Raw genomic sequence first — 22,656 nt, 5'->3', positions numbered from 1 at the left:
AATTAAACTATTTCCTGCTATCTTCAGTGCCTTGCCTCATTTGTCCCTACCACAGTCCTAGGCTAATGCATCTGGCCAGTCCGTGGGCAAAGTGTTGGAAACGGGTTTGCAATGCCTATTCCAAGGTCCCTGCTCCCAGACCTCTGGTGAGGTGGAGGAGGGAGTTCAACAGGGATTGGATCACTTGACATTCAACATGAGCTCATGCACACATGGTGACTGTTTCTCCTATCATAAAGGGCAGTCTAAAATACAGGTTGATTGAAACACCTCATTACTTCTACATAATGGGACTTCTGACCCATCTCCATGGACTTGTATTTACACAAAACCATTCCAGCCCAATCTTCACTCTGTGCAACCAAATGCTAGTGCACACAACTCTTCACAGAATATTTTAACTGTGGGCTCAGGGAAGTTGTGGCATGTGACTTCAACACTCAGGTGCAGGTCTGGCCCTGACATTTCATCCATCAGAAGATCTTGGGGGCACAATCAGCTGCTTTGTGTCACTTTCGCTCTTTGTGAAATGGCTGGATACAGCCACAGCACCATTACAGACCCACAGCAAGTCCCAAGACAACGCAAGGGAGAGTTCTAACGTGCTCCTCGTTGAAACAGTCACGTCTCACCAAACACCACCCAGCATCAGCCGGCTCCCAGGAGTCCTGGCTGTTCTCTTCCACTTTATTCCTGTGGGAGCACCTGTGCCTGGCTGCAGGTGGGAAGGGAGTAGAAGGACCAACTCTGGCAGGGTCCCTGGGAAATGCTGCTGGGGAGCAACCCCCAAGCCAGTCACTCCCCAGCGAGCTGTTCCTTGTTAGGCAGATTGCTCAACTAGGAATAAATGTCTCTGCGCAAATAGAACCAAAAGGAACAAGGAGAAGTACAGCAGATACGCACTGGATGCCAGAGCCAGGCCACACTGCTGTCATGGTGCCTGCTTCGTGCATCTTATAAGAGCCAGGGGAAGCCTGCAGCTGAGGGTGCCTCCCCCAGGTGGGCACTTACCTTGTTGTTCTATCCTCCCTGAGGTAGTTCCAGAGGTCTCATCTCCATGCTCATTTTTATTCTAATTCCAGGGTAATTGGCTCATGGCTGTCCTCAAATCAAAAAGAAAAATCACATAAGCTGTTGATCACGGTTGGATAAACACTAAGCTTTGAGATTACTATTTCTTGATTGTGCAAAATAGGTGTCTTGCTTTTTTATCCCCAAATGGCCGCTTTAATTCTCCAACAGTTGGCTCAGGTATTTTCTGAACTTTATTTGCTGCCTCCAGCCAAACTCCTAAGTGACCAGGGCTCTGAGTCAGAAATGTGGTCAGCAGTCTGTGTTCCCTTTAACCTCCCCCCTGTGGAGCTTTAAATCATGGTTGCCTGGCACAGAGCTCTTGCACCTGGAATTTCCTAGTGATAGGAAGGTCCTTTGTTGCTCATAACAAGCCCCCTCCAACATACATGAGCCTATGCTAGTGGGGGGGGCAGGGAAGGACTTCTGGTAGGAGACCCCACCCCCAGAGGCTCGGAGCTTTCCACTGTCCTCTGCCATCCTTCTTAGAGAGAGAGATGGGAGACTGAGCTCATCACTAACAGCCAATAACTAACCATCATGCCTGAGCAATAAACCCACATAAAAACCCTGGAACAATGAGGTTTGGGAAGCTCCCAGGTGGTGAACATATACACAGACTGGAGGTGGCCCCCGGAGAGGGCGCCGACACTCTGCCCCTTCTCAGACCTCCCCTGTGCCTCTCTTCAACTGGCTGTTTATTGTGTCCTTCGTAATAAAGGGGTAAGGTAATCCATACCCTCCAGAGTTCTGTGACTTGTTCTAGCACATTAACGGACCTGAGGGGATGCTGTGGGACTCCCAAATTCATAGCTGTTTAGTTTTGCACCTGGGCTCTGAGCCCTTCTGAGCCCACTGGGCGTGTCCTCCCGGGATGCCTTCCCTGCCCACCCAGTCTCTCTGCACCTTGGTCTTCCTTGTGCTTCATCTTTACCTCTTTAACTGCAGCTTTCCCTCCAGACTGCAGCTCCTTGGGAATGGAGGCCACTTCATTTCTGTTAAGAGCAATAAGTGTTGACTAGTATCACCCTAAGTGAGTTTTGCCACTGAGCCTTTGATCTGTATCCTCATGGAAACCTCACTACAGCCCTCACTACAGATGAGGAATCTAGGGAACAGGAAAGGAGCAGCTTGTCCAGGGCTCTGCATCAGAAGCCAGGAAGCCAGAGTTGGCACCCAGGCAGAATCTTGACCCCAGGCAGCCCAGGTGGCACTCCTAGTCTTGGCTGATGACTGTAAAAGCAGTTATGTCCCAAATCTTTATGACATGATGCTCCATCATCAGAGCTCATGTCTGAGAAGAGGACTAGCTCACCCTGTGGCTATTTCACTCTGACGATGCCATGTATCATATCCTCAAATGGGATTTGTGGCAGATTCACAAATACCTGTGAGGTGGTGACTAATGGAGGTCCAGAAACCAGTCTGAACACAGTGTAATATGTGCCATGGGGTTGAAAGAACTTGAGATTTGGAGTCAGGCAGGCAAAATAAAACACAATTTAAAATATTATTCCGCAGAACAAACCCTCCTGCATTAGTAAGAAAGTAATGGTCATTCAGAAGATGGGGAGAGGATGGGGCAAGAGATCAGCACTCACCACTTTTAAAGTTATCCTTTCACTGGATTTATTTTCTTAGATAAGAAAAGCAGTCACCTGTGGATGAAGTCAAGATTCGTGGGCCAGCCATGACCCACAGAGGTCGGGGTGCATGGAAGAAGTCTTGACACAGGAAAGTCATGGTGCAGACAAGTCATGGTGCATTCACAGAAGTCATAATGTGAAAAGCCATGGTTCAAGGAAGTCATCCTGCACAGAAGTCATGGTGCATCCAGGTCATGGTGGAGGTCGTGGTGCAGGGAAGTCATGGCTCGAGGGAGTCATGATGCAGGGAGGTCATTATGTACAGAAGTCATGATGCAGGGAGGTCATGGTGCACGGAGGTCATGGTGGAGGTCATGATGCAAGGAGGTCATGGTGCACAGAGGTCATGGTGGAGGTCATGGTGCATGGAGGTCATGGTGCAGGGAAGTCATGATGCACGGAGGTCATGGTGGAGGTCATGGTGAAGGGAGGTCATGGTGGAGGTCATGATGCAGGGAGGTCATTAGGTACAGAAGTCATGATGCAAGGAAATCATGGTTCAAGGAAGTCTTGATGCAGGGAAGTCATTCAGTACAGAAGTCATAATGCAGGAAATTCATGGTACACGGAGGTCATGATGGAGGTCGTGATGCAAGGAAGTCATCCTGCACAGAAGTCATGATGCATCCAGGTCATGGTGGATGTCATGATGCAAAGAAGTCATGGCTCGAGGGAGTCATGATGCAGGGAGGTCATTATGTACAGAAGTCATGATGCAGGGAGGTCGAGGTGCATGGAGGTCATGGTGAAGGTGATGGTGCATGGAGGACATGGTGGAGGTCATGGTGCAGGGAGGTCATGGTGCATGGAGGTCATGGTGGAGGTCATGATGCAGGGAGGTCATTATGTACAGAAGTCATGATGCAGGGAGGTCGAGGTGCATGGAGGTCATGGTGAAGGTGATGGTGCATGGAGGACATGGTGGAGGTCATGGTGCAGGGAGGTCATGGTGAAGGGAGGTCATGGTGGAGGTCATGATGCAGGGAGATCATTAGGTACAGAAGTCATGATGCAAGGAAATCATGGTTCAAGGAAGTCTTGATGCAGGGAAGTCATTCAGTACAGAAGTCATAATGCAGGAAATTCATGGTACACGGAGGTCATGATGGAGGTCGTGATGCAAGGAAGTCATTATGTACAGAAGTCTTGATGCAGGGAGGTCAGGTGCATGGAGGTCATGGTGAAGGTCATGGTGTAGGGAAGTCATAGTGCATGGAGGTCATGGTGGAGGTCATGGTGCAGGGCAGCCATGGTGCACGGAGGTCATGGTAGAGGTCATGGTGCAGGGAAGTTGGGGTGCATGGAGGTCATGGTGCAGGGCAGAGGTCATGGTGGAGATCATGGTGCAGGGCAGCCATGGTGCACAGAGGTCATGGTGGAGGTCTTGGTGTGCAGACTTCAGGATCTGCCCCACCCTGTCTTTTCTGAGCTAACTTCTAGTATCCAATGCCTCGTTTCCCCAGGACCCTCAGTGTTGTGGAGTCCAACCACACTGAATGCCTGGGTCCTTCAGATACGTCACGCCTCCTGCCTTCCTACCTTTGCACTTGTGGTTTCATCTGCCAGAAACTTCCTCACATCCTGCTTCTTCCTCTGATCTCAGCCACTTTCATGGTGAAGCTTGAACATCAATGTCCTTCTCTGATCCCTTCAGATGTATTCTTTGGTCCTCCAAAACCACCTTGATCCTACTTCCCATGTTGTACCTAGGACTTAGCGACAGTACTATCCCCTCCTATGTGTGTTGCCCGCTGCAGGACCACGAGGTGCCGGACGGCCAGGCATGAGCCTAGTGACGTACTTTGGAAAGCACAAGCATGTATCTGCCACGGAACAGGAGATCATGAACACGTCCAGATAAAACAAGCACCTAATCAAACAAGCTGCTTCCTACCTCCTAGGCTTGGGGGACAAGATCAAGGCACTGTGTCTAATGCTGCACTGTTTTCAAAACCCTCTTCTTTTACCTTGATAATCATTGTTCTCTACACTACAAAAACCTTTTGTGCTTCTTAAAATAGGTCGATGTGCTCAGTCACTCTGGCCTGAGGATGCCCAGGAGAAAAGAAGGTGGCTGTTTAGTGGCTGCTCCCTGAGACGGCACGTGGGAGTCATGGGCTTTGAGAAAGCAGACATGTCCTTGTTGGGGGCATCAGGTTTTATTCCAGGAAAATAAAAAGACACAGGAAACACAGGAGATAGGCAGGCTTTGGAGATAGGAATTATGAAATCAAAGAATAGCTTGAACGCTTTTTGAGGTGAGGCATGTAAACAGAAGCTAATTAATCTGAAGGCGTGGCTTTCTGTGAGTACTTGAGTTTGCATGGACGCCATCTGGCTGAATGCTCACAAAGGAGGGCTGTAAAGAGAGGAACCCAAGGAAACCTCTTGGAAGTTGGAATCTGCCCGTGCACACCACTGGCCAGGCCACTGCAACCCAGGTCTGTGGCTCCCCACGGTCTTGTCTCCACCTTTGCCTTTGACTGGGATGCAACAAACAAGGAAGGGGCCACCAGACTTGGGTCAGAAACCTGTGTTCTTGCCCCAGCTGAGATCCTGCTGTCAAGGTGACCTTGAGCAAGCCACCAGCCTCTCTGAATCTCAGCCTCCCTCTTTACCATCCACCACACAGGGCCACTGCAGGCTGATGCATCCTAAGTGACAGCCCTTTGCAGACTGCAGAAGCTCTGCAGACGTCAGCTGCTATTATGCGAAGGGAGTCGCCTCAGTTACTCAGAGTGTTGCTGAGAAACAAGGCCATGCTATCCAGCTCCAAAACCATTTGCTCATTTGTTCATGAACTGGAGCATTTTGTCATCCAGTATTTAATGAGTGTGGTGAAGTCCTAATTGTGGTGCTTACCATGCAGCATGGCCCAGGTTTATGGCTGTTTTATAATGTGGGAGGGGAGTTGGATGCAGTGCAGAGAACAAGGGCTTTGGAGCTGAACAGACCCCGCTTGAACCCTCTCTGCCGCTGAGCAATTACTCCTAAGCAGGATGATCACAGCTTGAGGAGCTCCTGTAAAATGCTGACAGAGCGTCTGGCGGTGGCACGCAGGACCCTCTGAGCCGCTCCTCCTTCTCCTTCTTCCCGAGGTCTTGTCAGCCAAAAGCCCCTGGAAGCAAAGATCATCCAGAAGAGCCACCTGGGTGGATAGGTAGGGTGACTCTGTGCCCAGAATAAGGCCCAATGATAGGAATTTACAGAAACCGCAAAAGTGCACATTTGTTATCACAGAGAGAGAGGACAAACAGAGGTGAAGTGGTCCTCAGAGACCCACCTCCCCCAGCTGCAGGCTGATAGGGCCATGGGGACGCCAGCCACCTGAGCTGGGCTCTGCAGCTCCCTCCCAACCACAACTGCAGCGGCCTCAGCCCCGCCCCTCCCCCTCCGTAGGCTGGCTCAGACCCTGTGTTTCTCACCCTAAGCACAACCTGCCATGGACCTGCTAGTGGCCCCCACCGGGCTGGTGGCTCCCAGATCTAGAGATCCCGGGAGCTCTCCAGGTCCCGCAGCGTATCCCTCAGTACATTAAAACCACATCCCAAACCCAAACTCACCTCCTCCCCAATCAGCTCCACCAAGCCAGAACCTGGAGCCAACTCAGGTTCCGCCTCTCTGCTCATCTCCTCCGCCATCCACCGTTAGTGAATCTCAGGTCAGCCCATGGCAGGTTGTGTCTGTGACCCCAGGGGCCTTGGCTTCCAGGACCTGCCTGCCCTGCTCCACTGTCCCCGCAGCAGCCACTGTTTCCTAAACCTGCCTCTCTGCAGACCGCATCCTTCTGACAAAACCCCAAAACCTGTCCCTGCACAGTAGTACAAGGTACAAACTTTTCTCGTGGCCACAAAACCTCCATAAACAGCTCTTTTCCCTGGAGCATCATCTCATGCAGCGCCCGCCTGACAGCCAAACTCTAGGATCCGTAGGGCCTCAGTCACTCACACCAGCACAAGCATCCGTGCCTGGACACTGACCTCATTGCCCCTTCTTGCGCTCTCCTCCCTCACTGGCCATCTCTTCCTGGACTTCACACCCTGCATGGCCCCCACCTCTTGGAAATGTCTCTGGACTCCTGTGTGGACCAGGATCCCTGCTGAGCACTGCTCCACCATCTCCCCCCAGCCCACCTGAGTGGCCTGTGCCTTAGAGGTGTGGGCTCTCCTCCTGGGCACACCTCCTGGGACGGGTTCTGCCCTAGTTCCTGCTCATCTTCCCTCTTGAGTGCCTCACACCCCTGAGAGTCCAGGAAAGCATGCAGCTCAGGTGTGCTGAACTCAGCCAGGAGTGCAGGGGAACTAAAGCATGAGCAAGAACCAGAGCCAAGTCCAGGAGCCGGGCCTACCCTCTGGGCGCCGGCGAACAGCAACGTCTATTCAGAGCCTGCAATGCGCTGACAAAGTCAGGCCTGGCACCCAGGGCTGTCACTCAAGCCTGTTCCCCCGTGGGCCTGCACACTCTGGGCCTCTCTGTCTGCTCCCAGAGTCACCCTGCATTGGCAGAGAGCAGGTGGCCCGTGCTAGTTGTCAGCAACAGTCTCTGCTTCCCTCCAGAGCTGCTCTTCCTCTCTGCACCTTCGTGCAGACGAGAGGGAGCCTCAATTCCATCACCATCGGCTCCTGAATTGGAGGCTGCCCTCAGTCCATTAGCAGGTTTAACAGTGACGCCGCCGCCTCCTCCTCGGGTGACAAGGATTCAGCACTGGCGTTCCCCAGCCTCAGCCTTGGGGTTCTGACCACCAGCACCTTCCACCCCCATGTCCCTCTCACAGCCTAGCAGGTGTTGCGCTCACAGCCCAAGAGCGACCAGCGTGTTGACACGAGGCCTGGTCGCTCCTCCGCCCCATGTGCCACCTGTGATTACATAATTACTCCCTGAGCACAGTTCACCCCTGGCAGCCAACACGCGGAATCCGAGACCTGGCCACTTACAGCTCAGTGTTTGCAGGATTCCTTAGGTTTGGTTGCTCATAGAGTCTGCTCCATTTCCAGCTAAGCCTGTTCTGTTGAAAAAAATTATGATCTGTGACAATTACACAGTTCAGTGGTTTAATGGAAAATAGCTTGGCCATACTTCTCCTACTAAAAATGGCTTTACCTCCAGAGACTGCCTCCAGGTCCCCTCATGGCCCCTCCCTTGGAAGTCAAAGTTTCCAGGGTTCCAACAGTAGAGGGCCCAACCCGGCACCTCTTGTCCACCCTGTCTCCCTGTCCACCGTCAGAGCCCAGCTCTGAACAAGCTCTTGTAGAAAACGCTATCCACAACCTCACTTCTGATGAGCATTAAACAGGTTGTGTGAATAAAGGACTCCCTGTGTGCCAAGCATGTTGGAAAGATTCGATCAACAAACTCATCGAGCTAACAAGTATTCATTTCATGTTCACTTTATAGAGATAATTAATAAGGATGCATACATATCAAGGTTTCAGTGTTTGGGCATCTGGGGGGGAGCTCAGAGTGCAGCCTAAGCCGTCCTGCCTCTGCCTTTTACCTGGGTCAGCTGGAGTGAGGGATACAGCTCGAGGAGCATCAGCCAGGCTCTGCTGCCACGTTCAGAGGCCCCACGTAAAGCAGCCAGACGCCCTTACCTCCCGGCCGCGAGTCTTCAGCAACACGAAGCCTCCCATTCATCCTCCACCCCATATTTCCTGCACAGCTGCGTGTTCCTGCTGGAGACTTCTGAGGGAAACGTAGAGCAAGTGACCCTATGACAGTGCTTCCTTCCAGAGGAACCCCAGCACAGAGACACCCAGGGCACGCCCGCGTGGGTGGCTCAGCTGAGCAGGCCCAGGGCTCTGGAGAGTGAGGGCTGCCTGGGTCCCCCCAAGTCCGGGTGCCGGGGGTGGTGCCCCACACTCCTACCCCAGTGAGTGACCAAACCTCACAGAACTTCATCCTACCCAGAGCAGGAACAGCAGGTGCCAGGGCCCCAGCGCAGCTCCCAAACAGCTGGAGCCAGATCTGGCTGTGGAGAGAGGGGTCACCAAGGGGGGGGCTGCACCAAGACCCAGCCATCGGGAGGTGTGAGGGCACAGGGCTCCAAGTGGGACAGGCAGCCCATGTCCACCTCACAAATGCCGTTGCCACCTGGTCTCCCTAGACTGCTCTGCCTGCAGCTGCACTCATCCCAACACTGCCCGGCCCTTGGCCCCTTGTAATCTCTGCTCTCCTGGCCAGGGGCTCTCCCTGACACCTGCATCTCCCAAGGGCAGCTCAGCACAAGCTCAGCACGTGCAGGGCAAGCAGTCTGTCCTCGCATGGGAGGCCCAGAGGAGGAATGAGTGTGTGGTGGCAAGCGCTGGACTGTGGGTCAGCTCGCACCCCCTTGTAGAAGCCGTCAGTGACCCCTGTGGGCAGAGGTGAGCAAGCCTGGTTGACACAGCACACCCCAGAGACAGGACTCGGGGCTCGAGGCTCTGACGGGCACTCACAGCGTGACCTCGTGTCTGTTGTCTCACCTGTAAAGGAGGCATGAAATGAGTCGGCACAGCCAAGGGGCTTAGGGAACACTAGCAACATCATTGTCCCCGTCACTCTTCCCTGAGGCAAGCAAACAAAGGAAAACAAACTGGGACAGCTGAGGACAGCGCTGATCCTCCCTGACTGGAGTCACCCACTTCTCCCCAGGACCGCTTGGCATGGTCTGGCCCTCTCCTGTCTCAGATTGCATTTGGATAAAACAATGGCTGTCCTCATCTTTTTCTGGATTTCTGAAGCCTTCGAGCTCCCAGCCACCCACTGCCCAGGTGGGAACGGAGAGGAAGGGGCAGTGCACCAGGCAGAGTGGGTTTGTGGGAACCTTGTGTGGGAGTGAAGATTGGGTTATGCTAATGAAGTGCTTCCTTCACTACTGTGCATCTAAGGAGAAAACCCAAACAAGCAAATGTCTCTGCACACTTGGCCAGTCGCGAGACTTCAGGTGCAGTGTAACTGTAGGTCTAAAGCTCTATTCATCAGACCACCGTGTTTGATAATTCAGTTGGGGGCCCCAGTTACCCGGAAGCCAAGATGAACTCATTTAATTTCAATAGCATTTCTCAGAAACCTGCAGCACATGACCAGAGTCTGTTGGGCCAACCCAGGCTGTGGGGTTTCTCAAATCCACAGAGTTACTTTGGAGTTTGCAGACTCAGCCACCCAGGATTCTGGCCTGTACAGACAAGAAACCACGACATCAAATCCCTGCCCATGAAGGCCCTTCCCAAAGGAAGCTCTGGGGGCATTTTCCAGTCACAAGCCAGACACCCGTGATCTCTGCAGTCTCAGGTGAACAGGAGGTGACAGGAAGCGTGAGGCCAGGCTCCCATGCAGCCGGGCAGACCGGCCACTCCAGCCTGCAGACCCTGGGTGCACTTCTTACGGGCTCCTCGGCAGGTGAACCGTGGGGAAGACACGGGCAGACGCCAGCAAGCGCAGGAGACGAGCACAAGCAATCCTCTCACACAGGCAGCAAAAGAGCCCTGGGAGAAGCCAGGGCCCACCGAGAGCTCCCTGTGGCTCACGCTCCACCGCCAGCTGCTGGCGTGCAGAGGTGGACAGGGCAACAGGGTTTGCCATCAGGACAGGACAGGGAACGGGGGTGGGAGAGGGGAGAAGACAGCCCACAAGTCACCCCACTGACGTGCTCCATTAAGGACCACGAGACAGAGACTGGAGTGCAGAGAAGGCTCTCTCTGGAGCTAAGATTTGAGAACCGGTCCTCTGGGCCCTGGCCACAGGGGATGGCCAGTGGGAGGGTCCCTGGGAACACCCGAAGGGCTAGAGACTTCCAGGAGCCCCTCTCTAGGAAGAGGACTTGGTCCCTGAGGGGCTGACACCCTCGAGGGGCTGAGACCCCTTCTGCCTGCGGCTCTGCAGAAGGTCTCCTGGCCCCACGTGGAAGCTGCGGGGGTCAGACACAGCTGAGAGGAACAGCCGAGCCCTGTCAGAAGGCCTCAGGTCGATGGTGGTGGCCTGAGGAGGAGGCAGCTCTGGAGAGGAGGAAAGCCAGCAACTTGGAATACAGGGGAGGTAGACGCAGCCACGGCGGGTGAATCTGAAATTGAGAGTCACAAGAAATTGGCAGTGTGCGCAACTTAGAAGGTGCAGAGAGGGGAAGGCTGCAGGAGCAAGCCGTGTTTCTTTTGGGGAGGGAGCTTGGGTCTGCTGCAGCTCTGGAGGGTCCCTCCATCTCCAGGAGTAAGTATGGAGCCATGGCCTGGGGCTGTGACTTGGAGCCCCACGGCCTGGCTCCAGACTTGGCTCTTCTTAGTTGAGTGACCTTGGGCAATGAGTCACCCTGGCCTCCGCTGTGCTTACCGTACCCACCCTGAGATGCTGTCCCTTTTAAATGAGATGGTCATCAGCACCGGAACCTCACGACTCCATGGTCACATACATCATATGGTGGGGTGTCGGACCGCCCCCCGACAGAGGTTGTGGAGAATCACTAGACCAGCTAGTGAGTGTCTCTGGGCTGAGCGAGAGGGTGAGTGTCACGACCCGCCCTCCACCCAGCCGGCAAAAATCACACCGAGTTGGGAGTTGAGTCAGCTGAGATGGCGCAGCAACTCAGTTCATTGTGGAGGAAGAGGACTAGAGGAGAAGGAGGGGGGGACAAAGGTAGGGGCCAATCAGTTACAGAAACAGAGCCCCGTTACCCCAGTTACAGAAACAACACCCCAATAGGTCTGTGTGCCCCGTTGCTGGGGAGTTATTCTTTGTGTTTGCGGAAGCCATATCTTGGGGCCGTCCAGGCACGTATATGGAAGCCATTTCTCAAGCTCTAACTGTCATGTACACGGAGAATCACAAAACCAGAATCACAAGACTGGGATTTCTTTTTCCCCAGCGATTGCACTTCAGTGGTCAGCAGAGGTCCCAACAGTGGGAGACTTGGGATGGAGCTGAGGCTTCATAAGTGGGTTTGATCCCCCACATTTACACAAAAACCCACTCACCTGTGACCTTCAACTAAGATGGAAAGGGGGTACGGCTTTTTTAAGGAGAAACAATGATGTTCCAGGAATAGATGGAAAAAAAAAACAGAAGCTAGTAGAACTAAGAATTTAATATGAAAAAAAGATAAAGAATCATGAAATAATAGGGAAAAGATGGATTTATTCAATGGCATTGAAAGAATTGTCTAAATGGAAAAACCTCAAAATGCAGTTTTGTTCCATTTCATACCAAGAATTAAATTCCAGCAAATTAAATAGAAAACTGTAAAACAAAACAAACCCTAAGAAAAGCAAGTAGCTGAACCATCGGAAAGCCCAAGAATGAGGAGGAGGGCGGGGCCCAGGACAGTCCCTGGGCCGGGCCAGCCTCTTGGACTCCTCAGACTTCAGCTGTCTTGTATAGAAAAAGGAGAGAAAAATCCCTTGAAAAAGAAATTAAATACTGCATCCACAGCATTTAGTACCCAGCATTTAGCCTGGTATATGATAAGTACCACTTTGTGTTGGCTATTTTTATTACTGCAATTGTAAGTATTTTATAAGGATTTTCAACAATGGTGAGGAAATGCTTTTTTTCCCCTGACAATTCTCAGACCTACCAAACACTTCATTTCTCAAGATGCCCACTGAATTATAATCAAGCAGGCTTCTGTAACTGCGCCCCCTGATTCCCTCGCAGATCACTGATAACTAGACGAGATCCAGAGAACCCTTGTGAGGCCGAGAGGACGGGTCTGGGAGGTGGTGCAGTGGAAGACCAGACGTCCGAGTGCCTCCCTGGCTCTGGCCTGGAAGACTCCCTATCAGAGGCTGAGCAGAAGCTTTGCCTGGGAGGGACCCCTGGAAGCCCTGCTTTGTGATTGACAGGCTAAGGAAGCTAAGTCTCCATGACAACCCAGCCACGTAGGAGTAGGAATTGTGATCTCCATTTTATAGATGAGGAGGCCGGGATTAAATTAGGCAGCCCACGCGGAGTCAGAACATGGTGTGTGGCAGAGCACGGGCCAGAGGCAGGCAGGTCGGCCTGGCACTCAGCGGGGTCCTCTTGGTTGAACACAGTGAGCGGACCTCCTCTGCAGGGCTCACGCTCTGGACGGCATAGAACTGTCAACAAGGCGGCTCCCTCTGGGAGCCTGGGCTCCAGCTGAGCACATGCTGGGCTGCTCTGTGTTGAATGATAAGTGGCGTCTGGGTTAGGTTGACCCACAGCAAAGAGCATCGAAACTGGGGCCCGGGAGGTTCTGAGAAGGCCCCTCTCTAAAAGGATAATTTTAAAAAGAAAAAGCAGATCTTTAAAAAGAAATTGGGTAGTGTAAGCAACAGGCTCCGGAAAGCACATAAATATAAATACTACGCAAGACTGCACCATCCACCCAGGGGCAACGCCACACCCTGGCCTTAGGTGCAGCCCAGCCCTCGCCCCCTTGGAAGCCGAGCTTCCAGGGTGTTGGGGGGGACAAGGACCCTGGCTGAGATGGCTGCAAGGCAGTGCCCTGGCCCTAAGGCAGCTTGGAAACAGGAGAGTCTCGAAGGCCTGGGGTGGAGGCTATGCGCACGCTGCTGTTCCCAGCTGCCAGGGTCTGAAGAGAAACGCCACACTGCTCACCTCCTGCTCAGAGGCTGACGGACACCCCGCAGGACGCAGGGAGGAGCGGCCTGTGGCCTCACAGTCCTAGCTTTAAGTTACAGAGGCTAAATGGACAATGTCACAAGAAAGGCAGCCCTCTGGGCCTCAGTGGGACGGCGACTTTCAGACCAAGAGCAGAGCCACCGACCCAGCGGAGCTTCCCACTGATCAGCTGAAACTCCACCAGCTAAGCAGGGAGCCCCGGGAGGCGGCCGAGCAGGAGCCGCAGAGGCCCCGGTGGCGACCAGGAGGGAATCTGCCTCCCACCACTCTGGGCTTCCACGGGGGTTCTGACTCGCCCCCATCCCTGTGCTGGCTCCTAGGTTTGCAGACAGCCTCCTCTGCTGACCCGGAGTGCCCACCTAATCTCCCAACAGGGATGACCTTATTTAGGCGATAGCATCTCGTAAGTGAAGGAGCTGGGGGAGGCCTATCTGAACATGACTGATAACCTGTTTTCTGTCAACCACACCATGAACCAGTTTTCCACCTCGTTTTTTTAAAAATCAGAAATAAATGAAGAAATGGAAGATCTTAGAAGATCTTGACAGAGGGGGGACTGGGGTCTGTCCCGCGGGAGGTCCAGAACCCTCCTGGGTGCCCAGAGGTTGCACAGGAGCTCAGAGTCTGTCAGCAGGGCTGGGGTCAGCTCAGTGGCACAGCCCTTGGCTAGCAAGTGTGAGGACCCCCCACCCCGTGTCGCCTAAAAGAAGAAGAGAACTTTCGGGGTTTGGAGAGAGGCCCAGAGCAGTGTTGGGTTGAGATGATCTCACTTGGGCCAGAGAACAAGGGCAGGCACCCAGGAGGCACCCTGACAGGACCTGAGGACTCTGGCCAACTCGGTGGGATCTCACCCACAGGCGGCTGTGCCGGTCCACTGCCCATTAACGAGAGACTGGAGCTCCTGTTTGCTGATGTCTGAAGAAAATGGGCTTGAGAAGGACCCCAGACCCAAACCCCAATCTGCTAACCAAAGCACGGGCTTCTCACTGACGGTCCCGACGCGAAACAGAGAGCTCTTTGCACAAACAGCTCCTGGCTCCCGAGAGGCTGGTCACGACACACCATGAGCTTGGACCGGGAGGCCCCCAGGGGCGATGAACCAACAAGTAGCCTCCAGTCTGAGTGTCAGGACTTCACATGTGACCTGGGACCTGGCGGTAGTCGAGACACAGCCCACTCCTCATGGGGGAAGGCTCTGCACAGAGAGGGCCCCTCACATGACAGGGGGTGAGAGTGACACAGTGTGACAGAAGCCACAGAGCAGGCTCCTCCTTGTCAGCCAAGACAGCGGCATCTGTTTTCTGTCCCCACAGGGAGGGAGATGGAGCCTGCCACCCAGAGCCTCGCTGGCCGCAGTCGCCCTGCCCAGGCCGAGGGGCTCAGAGGCCCCTCCTCTACTTAGGGGACCACGGGCCTCGCTCTGTTGAGAGGTGGCTGGGTCCTCCCACCCGAGCTCCCCCTCCACTCTGCACATTCCGGCCGCTGCCTGGACGCAGAGGAACGCTTGCTCCAGCTGTTCCCCTGCTCGGCCGCCGGGCGGCCTCCCACCCCAGGGTTACTCCTCCCCCACCAAAACTCTCCACAGAAAACCAGGCTCAGTCTTCCAAGGGAGGCTGAGCCTCTGCTCCTGAAAGGCCTCAGCCCTTCACCCTTCCACCCTGGACCTGCACTTGGCTCTTCTATGTGGGCCTCACAGGGCCACATGTCCTGCTCTTTGCACAGGGACATGCTGTGCATTTGGCCATCTCCTGGAGCTCAGGGACCACTCCTTTTATTCAGTGTCTGGGTGGTGGCCCAGCCCGCAGGTGCTCAGTAAGGGCCAAGGGCAGCTGTAGAGCACAGAGTCTTCGCAGTTAGACCCGCAGCTGGGGGACCGAAGGACAGCCCCAGGCCTCGATGACAAGCCCTGTGTGGGGAACGGGAAGAGCCCTCTGAGGTCCGATTCAGGACTCAGAGGAGGAAGCTGCACTGCACAGACCTGTCAGGAAGGACACACGTGTTCCCTGCAGGGCTTTCTGCAGAAATGCGGGAGCCGTGGGCCGCGCTGACCCCCACCGAAGCTGGAGCTCGTCAAGACATCCGCTTGTCAGCGCTCGAGGCTGCGCCAGCCTCTTCTCCATCTCCCAAGGCCGCACGCTGGCAGTCATTTTTAATTGGGCTGTGAATGGGTATTCATCAACATCAGAGCCCAGCTGAGCATGAGCCCTGGACTTGAGGAAATGAAGCAGGGGACGTGTCGTTCTGTGGACAGGGGGTGTGAGGCTCCGGGGTAACTCAGACTCACTTGGTGGAGGCTAACTCTCCCCAGGAAGCAGCTCAGCAGGCCTGCAGAATGGGGACCGGGGGTGCCCAGCCCATCTCCAGGAGGGCAGGCGGCCTCCTCCTCAGCTTCCCAGCCCACTGTCCTCGACAAGAGCTCTTGAATAGGCATAGTCGTAGAACATCTGAAAAGCTTGGTGTGCATGGTTAGCTGGGGCATGGGTTGGCAGACCCTGGGCATCCATCTCGCACCTGAAATAGAAAGCAGAAGCCCCTTTATTAACACGCTGTTGGGTCATGCCCAGTCCATGTTACGGCCGTCAGCACCCCTGGGCTCCACGCGCCCCTCCCCGTCTTCACAGTGGGGAGCAAGCCTGGAGAGGCGCTGCTGCTGTCCTGTTCTGTAGATAGGAAAACCACGCCGTGGCCAGGCTCTGTGGCTTCCTCAGGGTCACTCGAGTGGTACAAAGGAAAGGCTGGATGGGGACCTGGACCCCTCCTCAGGAGACTCTCACTCCTCTGGGTGCTGGGCTCTCTACAGGGGCTGAGGCGGAAGGCTGGCTCCTGAGCCCGGCGTCCAGTGTCTCATGGATGCACAGGTCAGGTTAGTGAGGGCCACTGTGCTTGGGGAGCTACACACAAGTCCCTGGTAAGCGTGAACTACACCTCCAATCCCCCTGGCAGCGCTATTGCCGACCATGAGAACAGGCCGCAGGGTTTGTCGCCTCCATCCAGAGCAGTGACCCGCGATGCCCAGACCCTGTGGGAGCTGCGCTCAGGCCTAAGGACAGGCATGGGTGCTGGCAGGAGGCTCTCTGGGTCAGAAAGACCCAGGAGGGGTGCACAGTGACCATGGGTGTCTCGCGACCTAAGACACACTGACCTGTTCAGGAGCACAGGGAGCCTGGTGAGAACCCGCGAAGGACAGGCAGCCCCTGGGTTTGTGCCTGTGGAAGCCACCCTACCCATGTGGAGACCAGTAGTCACAGAATCCTACAGCTATGGGGCTCAGACCTCCTCAGCCCCAGATGGCCGCACTCAAGTCACAGTCCAAAGGCAGCCGCAGTGACAACCGGTGGCTGTGGCCCTGGGGCCACACAGCCAGAGCCACGTGTGCCTCTTCTTGGCCAGCCAAGGACCTGGACTGCATGCTAAACTCCATTCGTTGTTCTTCTTTATGGGTTTGTCCCTGATTAGACCAAGAAGGGCTCGAGAGATGTGACCCAGGACTAGCACGGGGCTGAACAGGTGCATTGCCAGAAGTGGCTCCTTCTTTTCCTCCCCGCAGCATCAGTGAGAATCCAGTGTCTCTGCAGCCCACACTGGAACAAGCTGTGAGCACACAGCTCCCGGCATCGTGGTTGCCAGGACGACGCTCGCCTCGCGGGGCGTGAGCGCTGTCTCCAGGCGCAGATGCTGCCAGTCCAAGGTCTCTTTGTGCCACTTACTGCCTCTGACACCTTCCGTGGAAGACAGAGCTGAGAGGAGGTGGAGTGGTGGACCCGTGTGCTCCCCCTGCCCTGCACAGGAAGGGGTCCCTGTCCGCCCCGGGCCTGAGCTTGACGTGAGCAGGCGGAGGGGACTGGGTGTGAGCAAAAGCACTGCTTGTGCAAGCAGAGGCTTTCCGAGTGCTTGTGAGTCAGCTGGGTCTCTGTCCAGTGCTTGACCTTGGGAAAGGCATGCAGAACTTGAGCCCAGCCTGCAGCAGAGACAGAGAGCCCACCACAAACCCCAAGTGACAGCTCCTTTGTGTTGGCAAGTCTCTTGTGTTTGAGCACCGTCCTGACAATGTCTTCCCCTGTGACAGTGGCCTCGGTGGACAGGAGATGAGGAAGAACCACAGAGAAGACACGTCACCGTGAGTGTTGGCCTGGCCATGACAGCGGCACCCAACTCCTGAAAGTGCAGCCATGGACGAGCTCAGATCCCGGGTAGAAGGCCATGCATGTCACCCAACAGGATCAAAGAAGAGCTCATGCCAAAAGCAAGACCACGTCTCTCCCGGAGCCACCCTGTTCTGTCCACTCGACCAGCTGGGCTCTTGTGCCTCCAGTTCATGGAGCACAATCAGAAGCAGGTGCTCATCTGCACAGCAGCCCCTCCCACCCACCCCTGGGCTGCTGACACTCTGAACCAGCACCACCCTCCGCTCTCCCCGTGCCCAGCCTCTGTCCAGCTGTGGGCCTCCTGGGCCTGGCCCAAGCCCAGTGCAGGTGGCCTCCCTGTGTGCGCTAGGCCACCTGACCCCACTGTGGGACATCCACAGAGAGAGCATTCAAGCAGAAAGGCCCACGGTGGGCGCGGCCTCTACGGCGGGAGCTTCCAGCAGGAGGAGAAGGTACAGGAGCTCGGTCATGCCTACATCTGAGGGGCAGAGTGGTGTCAGCCGTCAGATCCAGAGCAGATCCCGTTCCCCAGAAGTCAGTGTGGGAAACGGGAGAGTTATTGCCGGCAAAGTCGCTCCCCACTTCGCCACACTCTAAGGCTGAATGAGAGAAAACCCGAAGGGATAGGAAAGGGGTTAATTCTCCACTAGGACTACACTGCCACAGACGCCTTTCAGCCTCTAGAGCAAGCACCTCGCCCCAAGCACCTCGCCCCAAATACCTCACCCCAAGCACCTCACCCCAAGCACCTTGCCCCAAGCACCTCGCCCCAAATACCTCACCCCAAGCACCTCACCCCAAATACCTCGCCCCAAGCACCTCACCCCAAGCACCTCACCCCAAATACCTCACCCCAAATACCTCACTCCAAGCACCTCACCCCAAATACCTCGCCCCAAGCACCTCACCCCAAGCACCTCACCCCAAATACCTCACCCAAAGCACCTCTCCCCAAGCACCTAGCCCCAAATACCTCACCCCAAGCACCTCACCCCAAGCACCTCACCCAAAGCACCTCTCCCCAAGCACCTCACCCCAAATACCTCGCCCGAAGCATCTCACCCCAAGCACCTCACCCCAAATACCTCTCCCCAAGCACCTCACCCCAAATACCTCACCCCAAGCACCTCGCCCCAAGCACCTCACCCCAAATGCCTCTCCCCAAGCACCTCACCCCAAATACCTCTCCCCAAGCACCTCACCCCAAATACCTCACCCCAAATACCTCACTCCAAGCACCTCACCCCAAATACCTCGCCCCAAGCACCTCACCCCAAGCACCTCACCCCAAATACCTCACCCAAAGCACCTCTCCCCAAGCACCTCGCCCCAAATACCTCACCCCAAGCACCTCACCCAAAGCACCTCTCCCCAAGCACCTCACCCCAAATACCTCGCCCGAAGCATCTCACCCCAAGCACCTCACCCCAAATACCTCTCCCCAAGCACCTCACCCCAAGCACCTCACCCAAAGCACCTCTCCCCAAGCACCTCACCCCAAATACCTCGCCCGAAGCACCTCACCCCAAGCACCTCACCCCAAATACCTCTCCCCAAGCACCTCACCCCAAATACCTCACCCCAAGCACCTCGCCCCAAGCACCTCACCCCAAGCACCTCACCCCAAATACCTCTCCCCAAGCACCTCACCCCAAGCACCTCACCCAAAGCACCTCTCCCCAAGCACCTCACCCCAAATACCTCGCCCGAAGCACCTCACCCCAAGCACCTCACCCCAAATACCTCTCCCCAAGCACCTCACCCCAAATACCTCACCCCAAGCACCTCGCCCCAAGCACCTCACCCCAAATGCCTCTCCCCAAGCACCTCACCCCAAATACCTCTCCCCAAGCACCTCGCCCCAAATACCTCACCCCAAATACCTCGCCCCAAATACCTCACCCCAAATACCTCTCCCCAAGCACCTCACCCCAAGCACCTCACCCAAAGCACCTCTCCCCAAGCACCTCACCCCAAATACCTCGCCCGAAGCACCTCACCCCAAGCACCTCACCCCAAATACCTCTCCCCAAGCACCTCACCCCAAGCACCTCACCCAAAGCACCTCTCCCCAAGCACCTCACCCCAAATACCTCGCCCGAAGCACCTCACCCCAAGCACCTCACCCCAAATACCTCTCCCCAAGCACCTCACCCCAAATACCTCACCCCAAGCACCTCGCCCCAAGCACCTCACCCCAAATGCCTCTCCCCAAGCACCTCACCCCAAATACCTCTCCCCAAGCACCTCGCCCCAAATACCTCACCCCAAATACCTCGCCCCAAATACCTCACCCCAAATACCTCGCCCCAAATACCTCACCCCAAATACCTCGCCCCAAATACCTCACCCCAAGCACCTCACCCCAAGCACCTCACCCCAAATACCTCACCCCAAATACCTCACCCCAAATGCCTCTCCCCAAGCACCTCACCCCAAATACCCCGCCCCAAGCACCTCGCCCCAAATACCTCACCCCAAGCACCTCGCCCCAAGCACCTCACCCCAAATACCTCACCCCAAATACCTTACCCCAAATACCTCGCCCCAAGCACCTCACCCCAAGCACCTTGCCCCAAGCACCTCACCCCAAATACCTCACCCCAAGCACCTCACCCCAAATACCTCGCCCCAAGTACCTCGTCCCAAGCACCTCGCCCCAAGTACCTCACCCCAAGTACCTCACCCCAAATACCTCACCCCAAATACCTCACCCCAAGCACCTCACCCCAAGCACCTCGCCCCAAGTACCTCGTTCCAAGCACCTCGCCCCAAGCACCTCGCCCCAAGCACCTCGCCCCAAGCACCTCATCCCAAGCACCTCACCCCAAATACCTCTTCCCAAGCACCTCACCCCAAATACCTCTCCCCAAGCACCTCGCCCCAAATACCTCACCCCAAATACCTCGCCCCAAATACCTCACCCCAAATACCTCACCCCAAGCACCTCGCCCCAAGCACCTCACCCCAAGCACCTCACCCCAAATACCTCTCCCCAAGCACCTCACCCCAAGCACCTCACCCAAAGCACCTCTCCCCAAGCACCTCACCCCAAATACCTCGCCCGAAGCACCTCACCCCAAGCACCTCACCCCAAATACCTCTCCCCAAGCACCTCACCCCAAATACCTCACCCCAAGCACCTCGCCCCAAGCACCTCACCCCAAGCACCTCACCCCAAATACCTCTCCCCAAGCACCTCACCCCAAGCACCTCACCCAAAGCACCTCTCCCCAAGCACCTCACCCCAAATACCTCGCCCGAAGCACCTCACCCCAAGCACCTCACCCCAAATACCTCTCCCCAAGCACCTCACCCCAAATACCTCACCCCAAGCACCTCGCCCCAAGCACCTCACCCCAAATGCCTCTCCCCAAGCACCTCACCCCAAATACCTCTCCCCAAGCACCTCGCCCCAAATACCTCTCCCCAAGCACCTCACCCCAAGCACCTCACCCAAAGCACCTCTCCCCAAGCACCTCACCCCAAATACCTCGCCCGAAGCACCTCACCCCAAGCACCTCACCCCAAATACCTCTCCCCAAGCACCTCACCCCAAGCACCTCACCCAAAGCACCTCTCCCCAAGCACCTCACCCCAAATACCTCGCCCGAAGCACCTCACCCCAAGCACCTCACCCCAAATACCTCTCCCCAAGCACCTCACCCCAAATACCTCACCCCAAGCACCTCGCCCCAAGCACCTCACCCCAAATGCCTCTCCCCAAGCACCTCACCCCAAATACCTCTCCCCAAGCACCTCGCCCCAAATACCTCACCCCAAATACCTCGCCCCAAATACCTCACCCCAAATACCTCTCCCCAAGCACCTCACCCCAAATACCTCGCCCCAAATACCTCACCCCAAGCACCTCACCCCAAGCACCTCACCCCAAATACCTCACCCCAAATACCTCACCCCAAATGCCTCTCCCCAAGCACCTCACCCCAAATACCCCGCCCCAAGCACCTCGCCCCAAATACCTCACCCCAAGCACCTCGCCCCAAGCACCTCACCCCAAATACCTCACCCCAAATACCTTACCCCAAATACCTCGCCCCAAGCACCTCACCCCAAGTACCTTGCCCCAAGCACCTCACCCCAAATACCTCACCCCAAGCACCTCACCCCAAATACCTCGCCCCAAGTACCTCGTCCCAAGCACCTCGCCCCAAGTACCTCACCCCAAGTACCTCACCCCAAATACCTCACCCCAAATACCTCACCCCAAGCACCTCACCCCAAGCACCTCGCCCCAAGTACCTCGTTCCAAGCACCTCGCCCCAAGCACCTCGCCCCAAGCACCTCATCCCAAGCACCTCACCCCAAATACCTCTCCCCAAGCACCTCACCCCAAATACCTCTCCCCAAGCACCTCGCCCCAAATACCTCACCCCAAATACCTCACCCCAAGCACCTCTCCCCAAGCACCTCACCCCAAGCACCTCACCCCAAGCACTTCACCCCAAATACCTCGCCCCAAGCACCTCACCCCAAATACCTCACCCCAAATACCTCACCCCAAGCACCTCACCCCAAGCACCTCACCCCAAGCACCTCGTCCCAAGCACCTCGTCCCAAGCACCTCGCCCCAAATACCTCGCCCCAAGCACCTCACCCCAAGTACCTTGCCCCAAATACCTCGCCCCAAATACCTCGCCCCAAGCACCTCGCCCCAAGCACCTCACCCCAAGCACCTTGCTCCTAGTAACTCACCCCAAGTACCTCGCTCCTAGCTTGTGCTGGGTGAAGTCTGGGCCCTGCTCAGCATCTCAGGGCCTGTTGAAGGCTCTTTCCATCTGCCTTCCCTGCCTGCCCTGGGGTGACCAGCAGCAGAGAGGGGACTCTGGCTTGTGCGGAGGCACTGCCCCATCTCCTCAGCCCACGCTCTCTGCTCCTCAGGCTGCAGCCTCAGAAGAAGAGTGTGTTCCCACTACTGTGAGCCCGCACCAGCCCGGTCCTCCCCAGCGCTACTCAAACCCGAGGCCAGCTGACCCTTGGTTGTGGAGCTGTGCTCTGCACCGTGGACGTCCAGAGCACCCTAGGCCTCTACCCACTAGAGGACCGTGGCAGCCCCAGGCTGGAACAAACACACATCTCCAGACCTTGCCACCCAGCCAAGGACCAGTGGGCGGCCTACCTGGGCCACCTGGAGCCTGACCAGGCTGACCAGGGCCAGCATGTCAGGGTTCCAGTTGATGGGAGCCCGTGTCAGAATTCCC

This window comes from Spermophilus citellus (genome assembly GCF_964194105.1).
Source record: "Spermophilus citellus genome assembly, chromosome: 13".
Lineage (NCBI taxonomy): Eukaryota > Metazoa > Chordata > Mammalia > Rodentia > Sciuridae > Spermophilus > Spermophilus citellus.
The sequence above is the reverse complement of the archived record's forward strand: the minus strand, read 5'-3'. Positions refer to the sequence as shown.